Source organism: Dermacentor variabilis, chromosome 9 (genome assembly GCF_050947875.1).
Source record: "Dermacentor variabilis isolate Ectoservices chromosome 9, ASM5094787v1, whole genome shotgun sequence".
Lineage (NCBI taxonomy): Eukaryota > Metazoa > Arthropoda > Arachnida > Ixodida > Ixodidae > Dermacentor > Dermacentor variabilis.
The window spans coordinates 29,912,508-29,935,073 of record NC_134576.1 but is presented as its reverse complement, the minus strand read 5'-3'; the positions used below and the strand labels follow the sequence as shown (position 1 = coordinate 29,935,073).

The 22,566-nt window shown below is 45.7% G+C and overlaps 1 protein-coding gene across 1 annotated transcript in view; it reads left to right on the top strand.

Moving 5' to 3' along the window:
- The first annotated feature begins 1,349 nt into the window (after window positions 1–1,349).
- Window positions 1,350–22,566, top strand: part of LOC142592564 (dermonecrotic toxin LcsSicTox-betaIC1-like) — a 69,836-nt gene continuing 48,619 nt past the window's right edge. The window contains exon 1 of the mRNA XM_075704082.1: window positions 1,350–1,435. The gene's annotated coding sequence lies outside the window, so the exon portion shown is untranslated. The remainder of the gene's footprint in view (window positions 1,436–22,566) is intronic.

Genomic DNA, 22,566 nt, shown 5'->3' with positions numbered 1-22,566 from the left:
GAAGGAAGTGGCAGCGGAAGCGTTCGGTCCGCTCTGTTAGCGCCTTTCGTCACGCCAACGCTGTGACAGCGAGTGTTCGCTGTCATTGAGTGAGATCTGTACATGTTTGCACCTGCGCGCGTGACCCAGTGCTTGCTAATTTAAGGAGTAAGCGAATGCTTACTGCAGTTTATTCAGCCAATGAAACTACGAACTTTGGTTCGTGCAATTGTTCGTGCAGTGTTTCATGCAGCATTGGGTTGAAACTGCTACATTTTTGTTTTTATCTTTCTAGGGGCTTCAAAAGCAGTCCTGCGTACGCTAATGTTTGTTTCTGGTCGCAGAACGCAACGCACTGAGGTAGCCCAGTAGCTCTGGTATCGCGCTGCTGAGCTCGAGGTGACGGGTCCAATCACAACTACGGCAGTCGCATTCTAACGGGGGCAGAATGCGAAAACGCGTGTATACCGTGCATTCCGTACACGTTAAATAACCCGAGCTGCTGAAAATAAATCTGCAGTTTTGCATTACCCTGTGCCTCATAACAAGCCCTTGATTTTGGAACTTAAATCTTCAAAATTTAATTTTACGTCGCGGATTTATACTTACGAGCGACACTGTTTAGTGCGCCTACTGAACTTGTTATCTCGTTGCTGTGCTCTCTTCATTAGCCAATACTTATGGTCCGAATCCAGTGTGACAAATCCTGGTCTTCCTTAGCATATGAAACTAGATATTGCTTAAGCGTGAAGTATTAACAAACATGGACAAGGAAAATCAATATATAGAGTTCGAAGTAGTTGCAGAACATGACAAGGATGAAAGAATGATACACTGCATTACAACCAGGACAGGAACCCGAGGGCCTGCTTAAAACAGAAGGCGTTATCTGGTATTTATTCTCTTGCATTATAATCTTTCTCTCGCCAGACTCATCTCGAATATCAGTGGCGACGCGATCTTCCACGACGACTCTTCGCGTGCTATTGAGAGTCAAACGACCCATGTGCAAATGTTGACTCTAGTTTTGTGACTCTACTCGTGCTAAAATGGGTCTTCGGAAGAAAAAAGAAAGTCAAGTCGCCGTGGCTCACTTTTTACTCTCTTTTTTCTTGGAGTGTAGGAACATTAGTAGGAAACTATGCGATCCGTACTGGACGCATTCGTGTGAGTGTTAAGCAGCGCCACTCACAGAATATGTAGCGGGGGATGCGAAACCATCTCAGGCGTCGCAGAACCCGGGCGACCCCTTCAAGAAAGTGCCGCCCCCAATGGGTGCGCTGCTGCTTCTTCTCCACAGGTGGCGTGCGTGCACCGGGTGGCCACGTACACACCGCCCGTGTTTATGAACGCGCCCGTTCGCAGCCAGTACAAGGCGCTCGCTTGGGTTGTGGGGGGCGCCGGCTTGCTGCAGATACCCTTGGGCATCTTCACCTGCGTCGTGGAGCACATTCGGGTGAGCAGAGTCAATTTTACATAAATATGTAATATTAGACAAACTTTTGATCACGCTAAATGGTTTTAACTCTTCGGGTGTACCAAATATCATTGCTGCGAGCGGTTTGCTTAAAACAATTATTACTGAAATGATCTTGAATTGCGAGAAATGAGTTAAACCGTTTTATAAGTTAACGACCGTGACTCGTTAAAATTCGGTTGTGGAGTCGTGGCATGGCAGTAATACTGTGTTATTCAATAAGGGTTGTGTGGCCTTCACGTGGTGTATACATTAGCAGCTTTGCATATGGCGCACTTTTCTATACTGCGCAGTTGATAAATGCTGGAAATCGTAATACTTCCCCACACCTAGAAACAGTAGTTCATGAAGGAGAGAAATAAACAGCTATACATTTTTCATATCAAAGAAGCATTTTGCAATTTCTGCTATTTTTCGACATTTGGCTTGAGACCAGTCAAGTTTAGTCGGTCCAGGACTTCAGTTGATCAAACTATGGACCAGGTCTTTCGATTAGAGAATACACTTCAATACCTGACCAACCAATATTGAGAAGGCATGTGCATACACAGGATAATTCCTTGGTTTTAGGAGCATGGCTTTTCTTTTTCCGACTTTAAGATTATTAGGATTGAGGTGTGCCATTTAACTATAAATTGAAGTTCTCTATGTCCTGCTGCTCTAAATACCATATGTCTGTTCCTGTACGAAAATAGAATAGTTTCGCTAACATAAATGACACATTGCGTTAATGATAACGGTGACACTATCATTTATGCATTAGAAGCAATTCCGTATATTCATTCAGTGTCACACAGGCCTAAAAAAGTTTCAAGTTGATGTGATGTTAATGTTGCTTTCACTGCTCCCAATAAGCTAGGTAAGATATGCGCTGCCGTACAGAATAAAAAGGAGCGCGTAAAAGGCAATAAACGAATGGATATTTGTCCAGTGAAGCACAAAAAGAACAACAGTTTGACTGACTTTCGTATGGGTGTGGTTTATAAAATTCCCCTTAGCTGTGGCCAGTTCTACTTAGGACAAACGGGGCGGTGTAGCAATCAGAAGCTAATGGAACATAAAATGTCGTTAACCGGTGGATCGCCTTCTACTCTTTCAATACATTGCCGAGATTGTAACTGCACGCCTGCGTTAGATGAATGCGCGATATTATACAGGCATAAGAATGAAGATACGCGTCTTAGGGTAGAGGCATGGCATATCTATAATGGTGGAAGTGCGTGCGTGAGTCAGCCTTCGATTACTTTACATAAGGAAGAGATTAAGTGCCTTAACAGTTATCTCTCACGTAGACCGGCACGTGTACCCGACTGACTCGTGGTGTTACCATTCCTGAGCATGCGCAGATGAGTTTTGTATCTTCTTTCTTTTTTGCCTCAGTGCTCCGTTCAGTTGATAGTCGGCGTTCGTGTTGTCCACTTCTCTACTCTTGTGTCGTGTCTGCACGCCTCACTTCCTTTTTGCATAATGAAGCAAACTCCAGTGGCCGAAGTATTCTTTTCTGTGGGACACGAGAATGTATAAGCTTAATGTCGTACGCTTCATTGTTTATTAGTTGCTGATACCTAAAAGCAAAATTAAGATGTAATTATTTGTAGAAACATACCATGACAATCATAGAGATGAAGATTAGCGATAAGACTTTGGTAGCCTATGAAATTGAATGTTTTAGAAAAAATAAAGGAAAACCTCAAGCGCGTTTTCTTTTGATATAAAGACTATACAGATGAATTCTTTCTGTCTTCGTAGTGCTATTTCGCGGGAATAAAGCTCTCTAAATCCATGTTGCCTAGGCGTTTGTAAAACGTTCATTTAACAAATTTTTACATTCGTGATAACCGAGGTTTTGTACGCAAAAAAATTAATTGGACGATCGAGGTAGGTCGATAATTACTTAGGTTGTTTATGTCACCCCCTCCGTAAAAAACTAATTTTAGTGTTTTGTGCGCAAGTGGTCAATATTTTGAGATTTGCTAGTGTACAGTTGAAAAAGACAACTTTGGATTTCATTTTTCTTTGTAAGGGACAAAAACATACGGAGATTGGTTCTGTGTGTAAATTGCTTTCAAAAAGACTTGGCAGCGGAGGAAACTATCTCAAGCTCTGGAAATTGCTTTTAAAGCAAACCTTTCTTTGTGAACATTCCTGGAGTTTGGCTGATCGTGGTTGCTGCTACTGTCTTGCCGTATAGCTCCGACACAGGACAGCCCTCGTGTAATGGATGACCTTATGTGTAGGCCTTAGTGAGGTGCCGGTGGCGGACCCTGTTCTGTGGGACATTAGGAAGCGAAGCAGCAAACGGCACCTAATGATTCACAGTGCACCAAATATACGTGTTTAAAAGCATATTTTCTCGAATAATTTTTGTTTTACTTTCTATGGTTTGGCATGTCCGCTTGGTCTACTTCTTGTCGAGGAAGATAGACTGGTCCTGTAGATAACGAACCATCTAGGCTTATCCGTATGGACCTATTCTGGAGACGGCGAGATGAAAGTAGGCCGATCCTGGAGACAGTCTAATTTGTGGATCACGTGGGTCGCGTGAGGAGAAGGCAGCGGGTGTGGCGGGCGGAGGCTCCGCATATGATTTGTCGGGCAGGCTCGTAATATCTCTGCTACAAAACGCATTGTAGAAGATGAACAGGTGAATAGAGCCACTTCATGAACACTTTGTGTCACATATATTCGAAAATGTACTTTTCACTGAATACTTCTCTTGGTATTGCATGAGCGTAATTTATAACCAAAGTCAGCGTAATTTTAACACTGAGGGTCATTAAGTTTGAGCCAACATTCTCTATTTTACCCGTCTATGCGCTTGCAGGAACCGCTCCGTGCCTTTCAACCTGAGTACCTGTGGGAGCCGAATATGGTGAATCGGGTGAACGCCTACTTCGAAGAGCTCGAAGAGATTGGCATCGTTCCCGAAGAATCGGACGCGGATGAGCTTCAGGGTATCCTCTTCGACGCAACCGAGGCCCACGACATCTCCATAGACCGCAACGAGCCACTTGTGTTCCGACCGGAGTTGTGAGCGACGAGCCACGTCACGGCGTTACGGACCGGGCTGGAGTCTCGTTGACCGCGAACGATCTTTGCGAGGGTTTCGGCGCCCGTCTCTCACGGATGCCGGCTGCATCAGCTCTTCTTACATTGCTTTTTCCTTTGGGTGTCGTCACTTTTTCTAGTGCCTTTGATTTTCAGCGTTCGTGACTTTTTGATGGTTACTTTTAGCTCTGCATAGTACTTTGTCATTCGAAACAACTTGATGTTGCTGGCTTCTTATGTGCCATTCATGTAGCCATAAAGGGCGAGCACTGCATAAGCTCGCACTACTAACTAGCCCAACGTCGGCCATAGCTTCGTCGATTTTGATAGTCTACAGTATATCTCAGACCTTTGTATTCCGTGCACCTTTTATGCTTGCGTGTTTTTCTTTGCACATATTCGATGCTACCCCATTAACACATACTCGCGTGCTGCTTGGATCTTGATTTTAGTGTTAGCATTGCGTGGGTATGGGAGATACCTCTGAACGTTCTTATGAGCATTCTCGGAAATTCCTTTTACGAAGGTTTGTTTGCTTTTATAGAAGGACATGAAACGAAGATTTTGACGCAGAGCCGACAGTCCGACAGGATTCATAGTAGCTAGTTGAAAATTGGATGCCGACAAAAACCATTAATTTTTTTTAAATGTATCTTAATTTTAATTTGTGAAGTTGGTTCAGGGTATCGTCCTGGCTTCATCGCTTTTTCAGCCATTGGGGACTCTAATTTGTCCTCAAACCGCTTCCAGGGCGTTTTACATAATGACTTGAAAGCAGCTTTCATTATATAGAGTTTTTCTGCGTTCTCTACTGCAGAGCTATTTTCACAATTTTCTCCTACTTCATTAGAAACTAACGGGCAAAGAACCCATTGCGCACCTGCTGTGTCCTATTACTGATGACGTATGCTTAACACAAAAAGAATAAATAATGAAGGAATATAGCTCAACGTTCTTCGAGCCAACGAGAGTCCACATTGGGGTTATCGATGGAATATTAACCTTCCATAAAAAAAACATAACGTTTCTGAGGATCCCATCAAATATCTTTTTAAATAAAAGATTGCAGATCATGGGCTTACAGTAACTAAAGGAGAAGGGTTTCTTGTGACCAGGTATAGCGCCAGCATCCATATTACCTAATTCCAAATTTCATGATTTTCTGCCATAAACTGAGTTGATAGTTATGGCATTCGCGCTATTACAAATTTTTTATCTTTTGCTAATTAGTAACTTCTTAACTGTAAGTTTGCCAGTGAAGCTATGCGAAATAGGTAATTTTGTTGCGTTGTTAATCACCTTGTAATTATGGTGACACCAACTGTCTGGAGACAGTTGGCGTCAAGGAAAAAGGAAAAGACGAAGAAAAAAGGAAAGACGAAGAAGAAATGTGGAAGAACAAAGAAAAGGACGCTAAGAAACCAAACTAAGTGTTGTAGCTTATAGCTTGAAATTTAGCATAGCAAATAGATTCTAATCTCATTTCCTGATTTTTTTTCTTTTTATCTTCTTATTTCGGTTTTCCGCCTTTTATTTATTTATACCATTTCAATATTGCTTTTCCTTTTTTCATTACGAGCACTGGTTTCTGCCACTCTTTATATTATCCCTTTCAGAGACACGATAGCCCACGGCCACCAGCGAAACATGTAATAGAGGGCTGCTGTGCATGCCGTTGACAAGCCGGCTGACACACGTCCGCTGACACGTGATTGACAGATGGTCTTGTCTGTGGCCTTGTGCACAGCACTCGTTTAATCTCAATTCTGCACCCTCGCCGCTAACACACCCTCGCTCGTTGCCTCACCCACCCGCCTTACGCCGTCTCCCCTTTAGAGGAACCCCACCTATATATACTGTGCCGAGGAAATCATATGTCGCCTTGAAGAAGACAAGTCCACTTGTCGAAACGTTGGCTCGCGCTTTTACTTTGTTCTCGTTTTGCTCATCGTCTTGAATTTCCATCTCCCGTCTTCCCCGTGTCTTGTCGAATGGAGAGCAGTTTATCTCTGTTAATGACTTCAATTCCCCCAAATGAAACGTTACTTCTGGCGTACCAAAAGGAAGCGTCCTTGGCTCTCTGTTGTTTCTGATCTCTATAAATGGTCTGCGTAACAACATATGGTCTCGCCTACGAACATATAGGTCGATGATTGTACAATATACTGTTCGTGTAACCAACAGTGATGATCATAAAGTGCTCCAACGAAACAGAGATAGTAAACCAGTCGCGTACTACATAGCTAATCGCACTTAACGTGGCAAAGTGTAAAACAATGTATTTCACCCGTAAATATGTTATTTCGCAGTTTCTCTACTACGTTATTATCGATATTGTATCCCCGACTGCTAGATATAAATATCTTAGCGTGCACGTTACACCTAACCTATCATGGTCTGAGCCCATTAAGCGTCTCGGCACTCTAAAAACAGAGTTCTGGGCACTCTGTTCGAGGGACTATCTGCTTGTCTCATATTTCACCCTCTTTTCGAGATTAGATCGACCCTCTTTGAGAGAGAGTAGGATAACTCCTCCTGACTCGGTTTTGTTACTCTACCGCAATGGAGTGCTAGTACTCTTCCGCAGAGTGCTAACACTCTCCCCACAGGCTTAATAGTACTCGCCTAGACCGAGTTCTTGTACTCCTCCAAAGCGAGTACTTCTACTGCTCCAAGCCGAGTGGTTCTACTCCCCCATACAGAGTGCTTGTACTTCTTCAGAACAGAGTGCTAGTACTCAGAGTGTAGCGCTCTTCCCAATAGTGTAAAAGCACAATGTAGATCCATGGTCACGTTAGAAGGGATTCGCAATCCTTACATCTGCGGAATATTTGATACCTTCATAAGCAGCTCCTGCATATATGCTTGGTGAATGGGATGTAATCTGTAGTCGCCGAGTTACTCAAAGGAAACCTTTTCTCTCCTAAAAGGTCAAAATCTTTATTGATCAGTCACAAGACAAACTGAATAATAACTTAAGAAACATGCTGTCAAACACAAAATCAGATAACAATGATGCCCATGAACTTTACAACACATCTTATAATAAAATATAAGTATATTCTTTAAAGTTTCATCAGTATTACAGTGTAGGAATATTCTTTAATTTTAATTAGATCCTTCTCTTCAAAAATTAAGTATTCAATATACAGTTAAACACAAAACAAACATGTGCAAACTCATAAAGTATTGACCCTATGATCGAAGAGAAATATGCACCACATTACTGGCCAGCAAACACATTTCTGGCACAAAACGCGGGCGCTTATATGGCAGAGGTTACCAGATGAGCTGCTAAGCGTGGGGCTGGTAATGTTGATAAATTGTGCAAGAAACTTTTTTGTGTGCTATATTCTAAGACAGCAGCTCATGTGATAACGCCCTGTACAGTGTATGGATGTTCCTTAGAGAGCGTACAGTGCATTTAGAAATGTGTTGGATATTCTCATGTGAGGGCGCAGGTGTAGCTAGCTTTGTTTATAGTTCACATAATTCAAGTATGGGCTGCACCACATTGTTTCTAAGTGTCTTGTCGAGGTTCTTCAGCAATATTCTGCCCGGTCTCAAAGCGGTACAGAGGCGTTTCATATTTCTTATACGGTTGATCTCCACAAGAAAGTAGTTTCCTAGTACTGTTGGGATTGATCCATTACATTTTCTCACAAACAAATAACATAAAATTTACAATATTATCCAGTGTGCAGGAAACGAGTATAAAACTGCAGGTAGCATAGGCATTAAAATCTTGCGTATCGAATCTCATATATGGTAGCTTTTCATTCCCATTACGTAGGAATGTTATAGTTCTGAGGAGCAGCTTGCATAATTACATGATCAATTTTGTTCCTCGTTGAAAATGCAATCTAACTAAAGTATAGCATGGCTTCAGATGTGAACCAAAAATCGCAAGTGATGAGTATGGTGCATCAAAGGCGACATAAGCCTAAGTACGGGCAGGGGAGTGCACAAAAAAGACAAAGAAGCAAATCAGAAATTGAGAAAGGCACCATTCGGTTTCACATACCCCTTTCATGCACGTGGATTTTTGCATGCGACTATGTATATAATTGCACCATGAACCATTTACCTGAAAGCAAAGCTTCTTTCCTACTGAAGTAGTGAAGATGAGCTAAAGAGAAATTATCCTACTTCACATAATCTTCGTCTCAAAACAAGTAAATTGTGTCTGGGAAGATTAATACGTCGCCTCACTGTGCACTGTATCTTTAGTCCAGAAATTTACCATGTGCGAAAATCCTTTAATTTTATTTTGCCCTATAAAAATTATGTCTACAGAAGCCATGAAACTAAGGGGCTTTTGCTTAACACTATATGTTCACATCCGCCAATTGCTGAACAAGTGTTCTGCTCAGGTGCTCTCAGGTTTTACATTGAATGCATCTCTACCGCTACTAGAATACTTGGTTGGCAGGTAGATTGAATTACCCTAATCAGGATATAATATACCTGCCAGAAGCTTTCATATGCCTATTTTACAGAACGAGGTAGCACAATTTTACATTCTTAAAATAATTTTCAATTCTAAGTGATTCTCCGGCTTACGCTTCCGGAGGTACGAGCGGTTCTAATGAACTGGTTTGGCGAGAATGCACCTAAACGATGACTTCTTAAACATCGTATTCTCTTTCCCCAATGCTTCCTCTTTCTGGAACCTAAAAGAAAGCCATACTTCTAAAATTAGGTGTAAAATATACATAAAAAGGAAGACATAGACAGTGGTTTGTATTTGCACACTTGAATTCACGTGGTGTTAAATGTACGCTACTAAAGCTGTTAAATGTATGTAAGCACCTAAAAGCATGAGCTGTTGCTTTTTATAGTGAACACAAGCACCGCGCTCATTGCAAGTATGCATCATGTTACTAAGAAAATACGCAGTTTCATTGTAACACAGTTTTTTTATCACATGAATATATCTGTTGAGAGGCAAGACAAAAAGCAGTCACTTCTCACAAAACTAATCAGCTTTTTTAAAACACCTTTCTAACTTTTCAATGTCACTTGTTGCATGTCATAGCATGTCAATAGCATGTCATATACGCAGAATGTGCACCTAAGTTGGAATTCACTTACCGTGGAGGGTTTGTTGTTATATCGAACGAAAGACGAACGACTGTCTTGTTTTCGCGGCGACGCGAGATGGCTGCCACACGATCCCTCTTGGATGGCGGTCGTTGCTTCTCGCTGGTCGGATCACCTTTCTGTCGTGCTGTGCTGTTCCGTGGTGTTGAGCGCGCGTGTGATGGAGCAACTCTGAGTGAAATAGTAGTGCGCTCGCTCTGCGTTCCTTCGAACTGTGGCTGCCTGTTCTCTTAGAAGCAAAACGGTGTGTTCTTTGCTCAACGTGCATAAGTGATATATCGGCATGTTCGGGGCCAGCCTCGCATACCATTGAAGCAGAAGCTTACGCTACGTTTTGTTCTCTATTACCGCAAGAGCAGAACGGGCATTCTAGTCTCTTTCAGAAGGCCAGATTGAAAAGCACATTTTACTCTCTCCTTGCTGACGGAGTGAGCAATGCATTTCACTCCTCGTGACATTTCGCGAGAGTAAAACAACGCTTTGAAGAGTAAATTGGCCGCTTCACTCCTGCGATACCTTCCCTACTTTTTAGAGTGTGCCACTGCGTGCAAATCTTCAGGGTTTTGCGCCGGAACTTGCGCAGCGTTTCATCTGCATTGCGTAAACTGACTGACTTAAGGTTCGTACGACCCCAGCTTGAGTACGCGTCTCCCATTTGGTCTCCCACTAGCAACACCTAATTGAAGCGTTGGAAATCACACACGATAGAGCAAGTCGTTTCAATACTCATAATCACAGCACCGAGTCTAGGATAACGCAGATAAAAGCCGAACTATCGTTGTTGTCGTGGGCACTTGCCTTTTTTTAATGGAACACCTGTGAGTAACTGAGTATGTGCGACTGACTATGATCCACTCTTTACCAAACATATGACGCCAACTTAAGTCACTCGGTGTCTGCCACTGGCTATAAGCGACAATTGAACGAGTCTTTTGTGTCAGTGGGGGTCACTGAGTGTGTGCCGGTCTTCAAAGAAAATAAATTTCTCTAAGTTCTCACAGAATCGCACGAGCATCATATATATTGTATCTTCTGTGACTATATAAGGCGCGAATTTTTTTCAATTCTTTTTTTTTACCTCTTACTACAAACGACTGGCACCACGTTCCCCTATATGTCGCCTTCTTCTTTAATCATGTTTTTTCTGAAAATATTATCGTTTCTTCTATCAAATCATTAGTCAAACCTACTACTTTTGGTATTGATCAGCTTTTGTTATCTAGGCACACTTGTTTCGAAGCACTGGTGTCCAGAACAGCATATGTGCCTGCTTACCTTTATCTGTCATTTTCATATGTTAGCAGAAAACGTTTTATTTTCTCCCGATATATCAAGGAGGAATATTTTGACTTTACGCTGACTGCCAACACTACTTGCATTTGTGCGCGCACAGGTGCAGCATGAAGGCTCCTTTTCTTTATTTCGTAGTCATCTGCTTTATTCTCGCACCTCTACGTATACCATTGTTACGACTGTGAGCTGTTCTAAACTAGGTTTCTTGAGTTACCACCATGCTTGCGTTTACCAGTTTACCAGCACCAGTTGGCTAAGGTGTTCTTCAGTGCTCTGTGTTCCCTCCGTTTTTGTTTATTTCATTCCTAAATGATATATTACATGACATACAAGTAAATGTTAAGCTATACAAAGATGACTGCTCGCACTACTCTGAAATGAAGAGCTCACTTGAGAAAATCCTTTTGAAAGAAGCATTTTAAAGGGTTATTCATTGGTGTGATAATTGGGAAATGTCTGACAATTTTTAATCAATCCATTTGATGTGAATTTTCTATAAGCATGACCTTCTTAATTTTATATATTCAGCGAACACAATTTTCCTGTAGGAAGTGGGACATTACAACTCTCTTGGACTTTGAATTTCGAATGATCTTGGCTGGACGAAACGCAAAAATATTGTAATTAACTCAGCTAACTAGAATATTTTCCTTCTGAGACGCGGGCGCATTTCCATTTCTTCGGTTCACCTTTTGGCGCTTAAGGCAATCGTATTATGGATCTATAATCCGGTGCCCTTGCACTGGAGAAAGGGCTTTTGAACATAGAAAATTTTAAAAGAGGGTCGTACATTTTGCTTTTAACACTTTTTAGCGAACATTCATCAGGGCAATTTTAGCAAACCCAACCTCCTGATATTAACGCAACGAAATTGTGTTTAATAATTGAAATCCTTCTTTCGCTTATTAAAGGTCATCATGGAGTACATACCTCGCAGGTACTTTTTTTCTCTATAGGATGTTCTAAAAAGGCTGATAGGCGCGTTGATCTCGACCGCTAATAAAAAAATGTTTTTAAGTATGTTTAAGTGTTTTAAGTTTTTAATGTTTTAAGTATTCGAACGCAATGTATTTACTGATGAACTGGATTTAAAGCTATCACTGCATTTGTTTACCTCAAACCTTCAACTGTGTTTCGAGCCATATGACATGCTCTGTTTGAGATGTTTGGTTCTAGTGAAGTATTGTGTTGCTCTGGAAAAATGTGGAGATCTTTTCACTGTCTTATTCATTTACTGTTGTATGGCGATTTACAGGAGCTGGAGTAAATTTCCCTTCCTTTTCTCCTCTGCTAGCCTCAACACTAGTTAAGGAGGAAAGGTGTTGAAGGTCCGAAGTCGGCAACCCTCAATAACTCGAGTGCACGGTGGCAACGCGAAGGAAGAGCCGTTGTCCGGTAAAGAGACGCTTTTTCGTAATCATAAGGACTTAATGGGAAACCGCTAGGTGTGCCATGGCGTTCAGTTCTGCTTGGCAGGTTTGTTCATTCGGTTTCATTAGCCACCATAAGTGTTTCTGGGTGTTGTTTTACTTCTTTGTTGTACTGTTGATTTTGACTCTGTTTTTGGTATGAACATGTTACTCTGCTATGCTATGAACATGTGATTCTGCTTTGCTACGATCACCTAACATCGGTACTGCTACATTGTCATCACTGGGCTTAGGCAAAGATAGATGCGAGATCCCTTGAAAGATAGAAGGTGCATGCAGCCTTTGGAATTCATTGGTGTCTTTTTTTACGGTTGGTTGCGATAAGCCGACTGTGCGATGGTCTTGTGGCAGAGTGCCTTTATAAACAAGAGCCCCGTTCTGTACAATAAACGGGTGGTCGTCCAACCTCTTTCCTGTCTTCTTGTATGTCTCCTTTGTGCGTCTTTTCTGGCTTGTTCTTCTGAAATTTGTTTCCGTTCATTGGCCGATCAAACAGCGTGTGAAATTGTCCTGCGCTTTGCAGTACCCACTTAAACTGGGCAACACAACAGCAACACCAACTCAATCTCATGCAGACTCCTAGCAAATGTAATTCAGCCGCAACAGTATTTCAGTACTTGTAAACAATTTTTATAGCACACTCCTGAGTAAAACTTCACCGATTCAGGTTAGTGTGACGAAATAAAGAGTTCATACTCTTTTAGAGAGTGAGAATGGCACGAAGATTTAGAACGCACAAACGTTGTCATGGAAGCCGCAAGGCGGAGTATTGCTGCTAGAAGCCATTTAAGCCAGCACTTGTTCCTCTCGTGTGTTTTGCTGAGGACAGTCCAAATTAATATTTGTGCAGGCGACATCTGCATGTGGGCGCGTGTCGTGACATGTCCACAGGCGCGAGAAATGCAGCCACATTTACATCAAATACATGGTGATCAAAATTGAGCTGCGCAAATTTCGCAAAAAAGGTTTAAAACATACCTTACGCGGCGAGGGTGTGGTGTAACAGCTTAGTCACATTGGGGAGGAATCTTGAGCCGATCCTCACGGTCTTGCATGCGCAATAGATTCAAACTCCTATAAATGTTTCTAGGCGGATATTTGGGAATGTGCGCATGCTAGAAGAATTTGATCTAATTGTATTGTGTAGCAGTACGACTGCCGCTAAGTTTGTAATACAAAGATACCCGCTTACTGCACCAGTAAAATGTTCAGTAATTAATTTTGATGAAGTATGTGCCTGACGGCGACAGTCTTCAGCTGACTTGGTGCCCCATGGCCTACTCACTTAGGGACAGAGGCAGATGTACCTCTCGGCGCTTAATTTTAGCAATGTTAACTTTATTTGGTCACCTGTTATAGTATATACCTGCGTAAACAAATGTGGGAGCTTCCTTACGACATATGCTAACAAGCCTGGCAGTGTGTCTACACGGTCAAGGAATTTCACATTCATTATGCGTAATCATTAATCACCATAAATTCCGCTGGTTGCATGCAGTGTTGACCATTACACCCCTACAATACTCAAACTTATTGGCGTAAAGTCGTGGTACACTTATGTAACGCCAATACGGCAACTTCATATTTCGCTAGGTAGGACCTAACTGTTCTGTACAACACCTGCAAAAAGAGCCCGCGTACATTGCATGCAGTGCTAGATTTAGCTTTAACGATACGGATCGGTCTTGCCAAATGCGTATCTACAGCGGAAACTAGCGCCATAGAGCATGTGAATGAATACTTAAGCATTTTGCTGACTCTAATTACTGCCGCATTTGAACGACTGCTAACATCTCGCTGTGCGTTAACTAAGCAAGACAGCATAGACCGCGCGCAGGAGCCACGAATAGAGAGAGAGAGTAAAACATCTTTATTAGTATTATTTAAATGGCGATAGCAGTGGGGGAGGAACCCTCGGTCCACGGTCCCTAAGATGATACCGGCGATGTTTCGAGCCCATTGTATAACAGCTCGGAGGAGCTCGGGAGGTCCGTCGCTGAGGTCATCATCCCACAGCTATTTGTTGCTAGGGGGTAAAGGAGAGTTGGCAAGGGAGGAAAGAGGTTTGCAGTGCACTCAATCGTGACGTGGAAGATTGTGGGTGAGCTGACACAGCCACGGCAACGGTCTGCATAACAGTGTGGGTAGAATTTATTGAGAGAGACAATATTTGGAAAAGTGGTTTGTAACTGGCGTAATGCCACTGCTACCTCTCGCCAGAAGGACGGCGGCGGTGCGACGTGGGTGCGATGAATGCGTGTATAATGGCGGAGTATGTCTTTGTTACGGAGCAAGGAATGCTCCACTCTGAACTAGTCGCGTCGCCACGCCGAGCCGCCCAGAGGGAAATTCCTAGGGAAAGCGCATGTGCGTGTTCGTTGCCCGGCAGCGAGGTATGACCAGGGGTCTAGAGTAAGTGGATGCGGGGAGGTGTGGTTAGTGTATTTTGCGGGATCTGTTTGAGAATTTGGTGCGCCGCTCTCGGGATGCCATGTCCTGATAGGAAAGCCCGGCACGCCTGTTGCGACCCTGTCAATATGTACACTTCCTCAGGAACACGGATGGCGTATCGAATTGCAAGAGCAACAGCGAGAATTACTCCGTCAGCGGCATCTGTTCCGCACATTGCAACAGTGTCTCTCAGAGATTCGGTGCCATCCAAAACTATCGAGGTGTATCCCTCTTGAGTGCGTGATGTGTCCGTGTATAACGTATTTGTTTCCGGTATGTTTGCAAGCACGCGACAAAGGTATCGTACACGGGCTTTGCCCCGTCCTTTGTCATGCTGGGGGTGCATATTACTTGGCAATGAATGAATACTTAGTGCTTGGCGTATCGCTGACGACAAGATCGTTGGACGGATTTCAGACTCAAGGGGTGCGACAGAGTATCCTAACCGTGTGACAAGATGGCGGCCAGTAGGAGTGAGTAGGAGGCGCTGGCGATGGCTGTCCCAATGTGCCTCTAGCAGCTCGCCTATTGTGTTATGTCTCCCTAAGTTAAGGACACGGCGTGTGGAAGTATAGTTCGGGAGGCCATAGGCCAGCTTCGTCGCTTTGCGAATCACTTTGTCTATGCGAAGTTGTTGCGTTTGGGTCAACCGCTGAAATGAGAGGTGGTATGTTAGCCGGCTGAGCACGCATGTCTCCACGTAGCGCAGCTGGTCCTCTTCTCGAAGGCCCGAGAGCCTGTTGGAGACCCCCCGGATCATGGCCAGAATTTGCTCAATCTGTCTGGATAGAAGGGCAAAAGTATAGTTAAATCTGCCATCCGCTGGGACGTGTATGCTGAGGATGCGAGCACGATTAACCTGTGGTATGGGTATGCCATTTACGTGCACAGTGATAGTGAGAGCAGAGGAACGGCTGCGGGGGCGAATGATTATGAGCTCCGACTTTTTCAGAGCACATCTTAAGCCACATTTTCTCGCGTACTCGGAAACTGTGTCGACTGCTTGCTGCAGTCGGCCCTGGATGGCTCCGTCCGAACCCCGTATCGACCAGATAGTATTGTCGTCCGTATAAATAGCATGAGCGACATCATGGATCTGGTCGAGTAGCCGTGGGAGCCCTGCGAGAATCATATTGAATAGAGTAGGGGAAAGAACTGAGCCCTGGGGTGTACCACGTCCTACACGGCGAATCGTACCGTATCGATGCGGTCTCCTTCCTAGGGTGGCTGTGCGATCTTGAAGAAATGCGCGGATATAGTTGTACATATGAATTCTACAGTGTGAATATGCAACATTGCGAAGGATGAGGTCATGTTCAACATTACCGAATGCCGCTTTTAGGTCTAAGGCGATGAGTACTCTCGTGTGGGAGCACGACGGAGGTCCTATGTCTCCTCCCGCAATTGTAAAAGCACATCTTTGGCAGACAGATGAGCTCGAGATCGGAATTGAGAGTTAGAAAAGAATGATTTTTCTTCGAGGAAGGGCTGCAGACGCCGCAAGAGTACATGCTCCATGAGCTAACCAATGCAGCATGGTACGGAGATGGGTCGTAAGTTTTCAACCTGAGCAGGCTTGCCCGGTTTGGGGATCACTGGGATGTCGGCGTGTCGCCTTCCTTGGGGAAGCATGGCCTTGCGCCAGCAATCATTGAAGATATGGTTGAGATGGTTGATATCCGCGTCATTGAGGTTACGAAGGGTGGCGAAACGGATGTAGTCGGCTCCCGGTGCCGTGTGGTGCTGTCGGTCTTGTGAGACCACCCGCACCTCGTCAGATGTGGTGTCTGCATCGAGGAATTCGTCCGCCTAGCCTAGTAAGGATAGTCAGGGTACTCCAGCGGCGGGCTTGTGCGTATGACATGCTTCTGTAGCTCCCTGAAGAGTGTCCAGACATCGTCCTTGTACTCGTGCTTTAGGATGTGCAGCTGTTGAAATGTTTTCCCTTTGATGTGGTGGGGTCTGTGAGTGAGCGAACAATCGACCACGTTTTTGCTGTGCTCAATGTGCCTGAGAGGCGATCGCGAAATTCTCATCATTTATTCCTCGTAAGGGTCTCTGCATACTCCTAGAATTCCCGTGTAATTTGATCTAGACGTTTCTTGCATTCCATAGATGGCATTCCATAAGTGGGTCCCTTTATCCTGTGATTTAACGTAACCGCATGCAGTATGCGGAGCGTTAAATTCGCCGGCCACCACACAAACCTATCCAAACCTACCAAATTATGTTAGTAGGTGCTGAAAAGACTGCATACACGAATGGGGGGAACTGTATACATTGAGAATAAACAGACTTTCGCTGCGGTTACCTTGCGTAATTATTTCTAATATTTGGTGAGGAATGTCAATGCTAGTCGTATGCATGCGACATTTAACGTGTTTCAAAACTAAGGCTCCCACAAGAGGAGAGATACCCTAGAGCGTGCTGTAGTCCAATAAAGAAGGGGTGCAATTGACTTCCTGTAAGAGGCTGACATCGGGAGGATTCGTGGATGTGGCGATATACTGCTGTAGGGAACTTCGTTTTTGGCGAAATCCCCTATGATTCCACTGCCACACCACTAGCTGCTCCGTGTTACCCGGCGCCATCATCATCATGAGAGGAAGCAGGCGGTCCTGCATAGGGAAGCGGGCGCCAAGTGCCCAAATTTGAAGGTTGCGGCCGAGAGCCTTGGCCGGAAAGCGCGCTTTCGTTGTTACCGCTAAGCTCAGGAACTTGCATGCGTGCGAAAGTGCACTTTATACATCATTTCACTTGCTCCGTAATCCCTATTGGAAAGTCCTCCATTTGGCGTTCTATCCTGTCCAGAGCTGCCTGTATACTAGTGCTCATATCTGCCACCAGCGCGTCCATTTGTTTTTGCAGGCCCTCACAGCGCGCCTTTTTGTCACGACGTAGGCGGGCTAATTATATTAGAGGATCGGGATTTGATAACGAATTGGTAATAGGAGAAGGAGTAGGGAGAGATTTAAGGGCTTACACTCCACCCGATCTACTTCCTGAGGCGCCTTCAGTGCTGTTTTCTTCTCCGGGGTCCGCTGCACCCCTGAAGGGACCAGGGTCACCTTGGCTGGGGCGTTGGTCTGCAGCGCCTTCTTTGTAGGGTTGTTGGGAAAATGGGGAAGGAGGGCGCTTCTCCGGGAGTCGCACCGATGCCTCGCGGGATCGGGACCGAGGCTTGCAGCGGGTCCGCAACTTGCGACGGGACCTCGAACGGGTCTCCGACCGGACTTCTGGTCTCCTTCGTTGGGGCGCGTGACGTTCGGGTGTCCGCCGTATCTGTGGTCGTGGTCGGGTCGCGGGAGAGTTGGAGATCACTCTGCTCTTTGTCTAGAGCTTTCCGCACCCAATCTTTGTTCAGTGTCTGCCTAGCACGCCGCGGGCAGTTTGGATCCGTTGTAGGGTGGGTCCCATCACAGGATCTGCAGTGTGGGGTGCACGGGTGCGACGGGGTGGGATTGTTAGTCCCGAACACGTCGCGCAAATGACCACGTGTGGCGTAGCACAGTAATCAGCCCAATTGCCGAGCTTCTGCCATATCTTGCAAACCAGTTGGCGGGGTCGGTGGGGGTAGCAGCGGAGTTCTGCACCATAAAAACGCACGTAGCGAGACACTTCAATTCTTCAAATGTTATCAGCGCAACGTTTGTTCGACCCATTATTCGTGCTTGAAGTATTTGAGTTCCAGGAGCGAAAAGTTCATCCACTAGTTTGGAAGACGGTGTACCAGGCAAAAGACCAGGAACGATTCCCTTGCCTGAGTTGTCTGGGGCCGCAAAATATGTTGTGTTCGGATAGACCCGCTGACCAAGGTTCAGCTCCCTCACCTTGTACAATGCGACAGCTACGTGTGACTGGGTTGTGCTGATGATTGCCAAGTTCTGCTGAGGTCTCAGTCGGAATATGGTGTCCTGACGATCCTCGGTGGTCAAGCCGGCTGCACTCCATAGAGCACTGGCAAGTTCTGGACGCGTCCACTTATCGAGACGAAGTCCTCCGTGAGGCCGCAGAATTATCTATTCACCGTGCAAAGAAAGTTGAGGCATGTTCTGATTCCGACTGCGCTTGCGGCAAGCTGAGAGGCGTCCGGAATGCTCAAGGTGTTATCGGAGGGTTGCGTCTTAGCTTGCGTTTGACGGATGCGTCGCTTATCTATGCTTATGTATGTAGCCACATGCGTCATCGTCAGCTTTGTCGTCGTAAATGTTCGGGGCAGCATCTTCATCCTTTCCCCGGTTGGAGTGTCCACCTCTCGTTGTTGAGAAGGAAATTGGTGACGATGGAATCGGCGGCCACTCCCGCGGTATCCACCTCGGGCGTCTTCGTTGTTGCCGAGGAACGCGCGGCAGCGTTCTGCGTAGCTGATTGCGTCTCCTTCTCGTTGGAAAATGACGTTGCGGTAGATAAATTTTCCATCTAAAGTGAGCGATGAATTGGCCGAAGGTCATTTGCACGCCCGTTTAGAACATGGTCCTCGGAAGAGCTGGTCGCTTTCCGCTCTTGGTTCATGGTGTAGAAAACACACCAAGGCAGCTATGGCCCCGGCAGGGCAGCCGCGTTGGAATTCAGAGCTGTAGAGCCGCTGAGAGCGACAAGAAGTCCCGGGAAAACGCTGTCGGTGGGAAACGGCGAGAAAGCCGCCTCCCATATGACTCCCAGCGAAAGCTGCCCGCGCAAAGGCGGTCGGTGAAGGTAGCGTCGTCTCGGTGGTTGCGGAGCGCGCCGACGACACGTCCGTTCACTTCGCCCGACTGATTGGAACTTTCCAATGAGAGTTCCAATCAGTAAAAAAAGGGAGAGAGCCACGAAGAACTTCACTCATTGGGATTTGCTTCGAGACTGGTTTATTTTGCAGTAACGGACTGAACTCGGGAAAGGAAAGTGGAAAGATAGAAGTAAATATAGCTCATCAAATCGGCACCACACGCGTCGCGGAAAGGGTGCAAGGTCATGGTCGGGTGGATGGTTTTGTTAAGCGTCCTCCGCGGCTCTCAATGCGAGCGCCTGGCACATACACCCCCCCCCCTCTTCTTCGTAGTAGCGTCTTAGTGGTGTGATGTGTGACGCGCTCGCCTCGAAGCTCTCCGCATCGTTCACCGCGTTGAGTCCCGTCTCATTCCCAGCCGCCAGTGTCTATAAAGGTTCGCTATTCGTTGAACTCGAGCGGGCACACGGCTAGAACGGGTCGCCACAGCATCGTTTCAGTAGGAAGGACTTTACAAGCGAGTATTCGGCCGTCTCTTTCTGGAAAGGTTTCGAAAACAAAGCACATGTTCCACATCTTGCGAGGAGCCCGATGGTCTCCCTCACTGATGCCTCTTCATCTATCTGGCTTTGTGACAGGTGCTGAGCGAAGAAACAGGAAGTATTCGCGTGTCCACCATCGCCAGAATGAGCCCAATATGCCGGCGCGTCTGTTCCATCTTTGGGTTTGTGTCTCTTCTGACGACCTGACTTCAATTGTTTGTCGGAAGGGTGGAAAGTTTCTTATCCTCCTACCGACGACGAAGTGGGCTGAGGTTCAGGACAATGTGTTGGCGGGCTAGTTGGTGCGGATCCATAAATACTTCGTTTAGCGCAAAACAACGGACACAATTAAAGGTGACAGGACAAGTCGCCTTGTCCTGTCGCCTTTTCTTGCGTCCGTTGTTTTGCGCTAAACGAAGTATTTATGGCCTGAGGTAAAGGACATAAGCTCCCTTGCATCCAAGGAGACGAAAATAAAGAGACGAAAATTCCCACAGCCTCGGTCTGCGTTAGAACAGTGGAGAAGCGATCATTGTCAAGACACTCTTTGCGAGCACTTTTCGAACGGTTCTCAGCATTCTTTCTCAATAGGTACCGCACCGCGCCGCTCTCTCGACAAAAACTTTTCTACGAACATGATCTACACTTAAGAAAGACTGGACCTCGCTTCCAATTCTGGAGTGAAACATTTCGTTAAAATCTTTTCATGCCTGTTTGAATTTCAGCGAATTGTAGGACAGGACAGTGTTATAGATTCTCCTCGTAGGGACAAATATTTTGAATGCTATCTGAAATTACTTCGAAGAGATGTCTCTGACAAGCTCTCGGTCTATGACTCGTGTTGTCGCACAAGTGAACAAGCAATGTAGGCTTTGCGTTCGGACGCACTTATGTTGCATAATATGCGTCCCTCAACATTCAAACCGGTATTTTCGAATAGATCAACCTGGGTGACTCTGTAGGGAAGAAGCGAGACAGTTGACTCTGTGGCGCGACAACTCTGCTCCGTACACGCACGACAACGTCAAATGACCAATTTGATTGCCTGGCTGCCTCAAATAATTCCAACAGCGTTCTTCAAGTTAGGATAACGTGTCCCGTACTCCGGTGTGTAGTAGGCGTCTGTGCTCCCAACAAATAAGCAAGCGTGTGGACGGATGAGAAGATGATAATGTTATACCATGCATAGCGCTTTCTCCTGTACTGTACTAAAGCCACTCGCCAACTCTCCATATAGCGTCATGTCCGAGAACGTGTTCACGTCCTCCAGTGACAGCTTTCCTACCGCTTTGGAGGAGTCATCGCAGACGACTGTCAGTTTGATTGTTTTTCTTTTCGGCCACAAGATAAGGCATATAAGAAATGGGTCCCAGTCGGCACTCACGGAGTCCATTCGCTTCCACGGTGTGTCCGGCTTGCAGGGAGTTCCGAATTTCCTGATCGTAGCGGAGAACTGTCTCTGCATTTCGCGTCAGTTTCGTGGCGAATGAGCAAAGTCTGTGCGATGCCGTACACGCTTGCTGTCCACGAAGTACGGCGCGCTCTCCCCCTGGGACAGTGACCTCGTATCTACTCTTCCCTTGGACGATGGTTTCTTGAAGTTCCCGATACACGTTGTCCTCTTTGAGGGTCAGCTCTGCATAGTCGACAATCCCAAGAAGCTATATCTCACAGAATAACATCGGTTGATCAGAAAATTCATGAGGTGTTGTGGTCACGTCCACCCGCATCACTGCGGGGCTCGTTAAATAGGTTGCGGTGGACGATGTAGGCTCCGTGCCTTGCTATATCCACCCAAGCCAGTGTCACGGCCACGAGCTTCTCACTGAGGCGCTTTACATTTCCTGTTGTTATGTCATAATAATAATCAGCACCAATAAGTAGCTCCACGTGAACAAGGGCATGGTGGCCGTGCGGTAACATGTCAGCAAGCTGGACGTCTTGTTCATGAGCGATGCTGGCCTTCCAGACGTCAGGTGGTGGCAGAATGTCTGCGCAGATCTCGGGATCCTCTAGTGCTTCAATGCGGACATTCGTATCGTAGCGCCAGTTTCGAATTTAGCATTCCACGTGATGACACGTTTCTTAAGAGTACCTCTGGCTTCTGAAGGTGGAAACATTGACATTCTCCCATCCGGCGACGCGAGGATTGAAGCGCCAGAAACTTCCTGCCGTGGTAATGGCCTCTGGCTGCCACAGTCGACAAGAATTCTCAACGCAGCGATCTTTGGCCGGCCGTCTGCATGCACTCGTGCCGTATGTGGAAGTATACACGCAGTTCTTCGCGTTTCTCCCGCCTGAAGTGGCGATTGCACTGTTACCTCTGCTGGTGCCGTATCTTCCCCTGAGGGAGGTAGTGTCGACCTTTGCTTTAGTTCACAGACGCCTCTTGCCAATCGCTCTGTTGTCCAGAGCATTTGGAGCACTTCGGTCACCTTGAACGTCACTCTGCGACGTCGGACATTTTCTGCGCACTTGTAACAGCGCCTTTCCTTTCACATCACTTCCTCCTTCATGCGTATGGGTACGCGTGTG